The sequence below is a fragment of the Pyxicephalus adspersus genome, chromosome Z, assembly GCF_032062135.1.
Source record: "Pyxicephalus adspersus chromosome Z, UCB_Pads_2.0, whole genome shotgun sequence".
NCBI lineage: Eukaryota > Metazoa > Chordata > Amphibia > Anura > Pyxicephalidae > Pyxicephalus > Pyxicephalus adspersus.
Window position 1 is genome coordinate 527,254 of NC_092871.1, and position 4,051 is coordinate 531,304.

Consider the following 4,051-nt stretch of genomic DNA (forward strand, 5'->3'; position numbering starts at 1 on the left):
AGCCCTCGGGGGCCGGTTGATGGAGGACACTGCCTGTCCATAGCGCTGTGCTCAGGGCCGGGTGGACATTGCTGATTATTTTTATTAGAATTGTTGTTTTGACAGTTTTGTCTGTTTCTGAAGCTGCTTTGAGTCGTCTCAGCATTCCCATCTGCCAAATCTTGACAAAAAGGTAAGAAAACAAAAACAATCCAGCAAAATGTATTCTGCAGATGTCAGCGCCAAATGGAAATGTCCGGAAATGTTTTTGGTAGTTTACTCAATCCAAAACTGGAAAAAAAAGGAAATGTAAACCAATCAGTAAGTTTCAACATGGTTCAATTTCAATCTTAATAAATCTGCGGCTTTCATTAGAATAATCCCTGGTGATCCTGCCATTAATGTTCTTGTGGTGACAACGCAAATGCCTGTCTCTCAGTTATGCTCACATGTTGTCACTCGACATGGAAATCTCAGAAGCCCGAGTGAAAGGAGTCAGACTGGTAACCATCACTCCCACCCACTAATGGAAGGTTGGATAGTCCAGATTGTAACGCAGATTTGAAGCAGATTGTACAATCACAAGGGTCAGCCATAGAGAACATTTTCTGGGGCCGATTGGTTCAGATTGGAGGTCCATCTAACATCGGTGGGACTCCGGCAGATATGGGGGATGGTCAGGGCTAGAGTTGATTGGAGAGGCTGAAAAGCTTTGATTGCTCTTGTTAGACCAATACGAGTTCAGGTGTCAATGGAAATCCATTACGCGGGATGGAGGGTTCACAAACTTTTTCTTGCACCTGTACAATCAGATGACCTGCTGATAAATCCCCCTCACACCTGGATGTGTATTTTGCTGTTGGCAGCGAGGACCTGTCACGACGGTCGGTGGACATAGCAGATCTGGGTTAAGATTTTTTCCTCTGTAATGTCTTTACCAGACTCGGCCATTTATTGAGCAATTCCCACCACGCCGGAAACGTTTTCTTCACATTGTGAATTATTTTGTTACAGACATTTACAGACTCATTTGGGGTGAAAGGTGAGGTGTTCGGCTTACGGGGCACTCAAAGTGCTCAGGGCTGTCAGGAGCGGATCCGGCGAGCGTTTCCCCCGGTCGTTATTTGCCCATAAAGAGATTTTTGTGGCTGTTTTATGACCTGAGCGATTTAACCTCCGTGCTGAGATTGATCTCTCTGCAGATTCGGTAAATTGCTTCCTTACAAGCTGACGCAGGGCCGGGATGGATTTGACATCGATTTGAAAAATTAGAAACATATTTTAGAGTCTCAGCTTGTCTTGTCATTGTCAGGACGGAAATTGGGAGGACAATGGGGAGGACGCCAGATAAGGTGGTCGGTGGTACCCCAGCGTCCTTCACAGACCATCAGGGGCATTCCAAGGTGGTCATCACTCCAATATCCTCTGCAGTCCATCCAGGTGCATTTTGGTGTAGTCAGCAGTCCTTCAATGTCCTCCACAGACTATCAGCTGGGTTCTGGGATGGTCAGTGGTCCTCAGGTGTCTCCACAGACAATAATATTCCATGGTGGTCACCAGTCCTCCATTGTTCCCCACAGACTGTCTGGTGGGTTCTTGGGTGGTCACCCGTCCTCCTATGTCTTCCACATGTCTTCCATGGTGGTCACCAGTCTTCCTGTCTTCCACAGACCATCTAGTGGGTTCTGGTATAGTTGGCAGTCCTCCAATGTCTTCCGCAGACCTTCAGTTGGGTTTTGGGGTAGTTGATGGTCATCCAATGTCTTCTGCAGACCTTCAGTTGGGTTTTGGGGTAGTTAATGGTCCTCCAATGTTCTCCACAGACCATCAGGGGCATTCCAAGGTTGTCATCACTCCTCCAATATCCTCTCCAGTCCATCCAGATGCATTTTGGTGTCAGCAGTCCTTTAATGTCCTCCACAGACCATCAAGTGGATTCCTTGGTGGTCAATAATCTTCTGTTGTCCCCCACAGACCATCAAGATTATTCTATTGTGGTCAATATTCCTCCAGTGATCGCCATTGACTGATGGGTTCTGGGGATGATTATGAGTCCTCTAATGTCCTCCACAAATCATCAGGTAAATTTTAGGACACTGAGCATTCCTGCAATGTTTTGCATTGACTGTCTGATGAGTTCCAGGGTGGTCACCAGACCTTAGGGGTCCTCCACAGACCAATTAGTGGATTCCATGGTGGTCAGTATCCCTCCAATGTTCCCCATAGACTGTCCTAGAGTTCTAGAGTAGTCACCAGTACTCGAATGTCCTCCACAGACCATCTAGTGGGTTCTGGTATAGTTGGCTGTCCCCCAATGTCTTCTGCATACCATCAGAAGGGTTCTGGGGTAGTTAATGGTCCTCCAATGCCCCCCACAGACCATCAGGGGCATTCCAAGGTGGTCATCAGTCCTCCAATATACTCTGCCGTCCATCCAGGTCCATTGTGGGGTCCAACCTTAGGTCATCCATTTACAGAGAGAGTACTTGGTGTTGCAGCTATTTCCAGCTGGGGAGGTGGTCAGGAAATAAACAGAAACATGATTGGAATAAAACAAATCTTTAAAGGATAAAAATAACAAAGAGCAATATTACATAAATCAAAAATAAATGTTATATAAAAAATAAATAAGGGCGGAGCAGTTGGATGTTTTAATCTTTTCTGTCATCTAAAATGCTGAATTTAGACCCACAGCTTCAGTCAGCTTCCAGATTTCGTTTTATTTTTTTTCAACACCAAATAAACAAAATATTTACTAAGATCACAGAAACAAATTGTGGTTTTAAAATTTTTTGTTTCTTAAAATTCAAAGGAATTCAATTTAAATTCGAATCTATGAATATTCTATATTGCGCAATATATTCCGCATTTCATGCACCTTAGGATAACGCATTGTGCAGCACGCTGTGTGCAGATTATCCCCGTGTAACCGTCACACACATTTGCTGGCTCCTCACTGATACCAATTCCTGGAATCATTGATTTGCCATTTGAAATCATCACATGATCATAGAAGTGAAATTTATCCGTCATGACTGAAGCCAGAAGAATGGGGAAAATCCCGATATCGCTGAACGTCTCCTGATTGGCTGAACACCACGCAGGTTTATAAATGCAGTAATGAGCTGCGGATGATTATTATTATTACACTCTATATAGCGCCAACATATTACACAGCGATGTACAATAAACTGATACTGATATGAAGTCCCCAGAACAGATCAGACGAGGAAACATTTATATTCTGTGTGTTATCGGCCTCGCAGAGTAAATTTCACCAAAGAAATAATTTCAGTTTCTGAGATATAATCTCTGATATGAAAACCATATTGCAGGCGGTTGAGTGCGGCGTCATAACAGAATAGCCGGTGCGCAGTATTGTGGCTCCCCAGCCGGTTATCTGGCGGGTTAATGTATATCCAGAATGGGGCGTTTTATGTCCACATTTCCCCCCCTGACCCCGGGGAACACTCCGTACATTTTCCATGTGTGAAAATATGAAAATACTTGTTGTGACAGCGCCAGGAATGGCCGAGCGGGTCAACCTGGGATAGCAGTGTGACCTCAGGACAGGAAATCCAGACATCCAGCCGTGTGTATTGTATGGGGGGTTCATACAAAGCAGATTAATATATTGGGGTTCGCCGTGTCATGGGGGGGCTGTTGGGATGTTGCAGTGATTTAAGTGAATGGATAAAAGCCGTTCACTTGCCAAGGTGAATTTTCAACAAGAAAGGAATACAAAGAATAAAAGGAAGATTCGGGTTTCCCGTAAATTCTGTGATTGCTCAGTAAATTCCTGCAGAGATGTGCAGGGAGTGGGGACACGGCCCGAACCCCCCAACCCGTTCCACCGGGGTCCCTATAGATGAGACATCAGTAACGATGGGGGTCACTTTATATATTGGGATCCTTCTATAAATGGGGGTCTTTTTATGTATTGGGGTCCCTCTATAGATTAAGGTGATTAGGGTGGGGTTTTCTCCCCTCTGTATGCAGCTCTGGAGTTTCTCCTCCTATGACTTGGGGGTCTCCTCTCTCTATACAGATTTGAGGGTCTCTCCTCCTATGA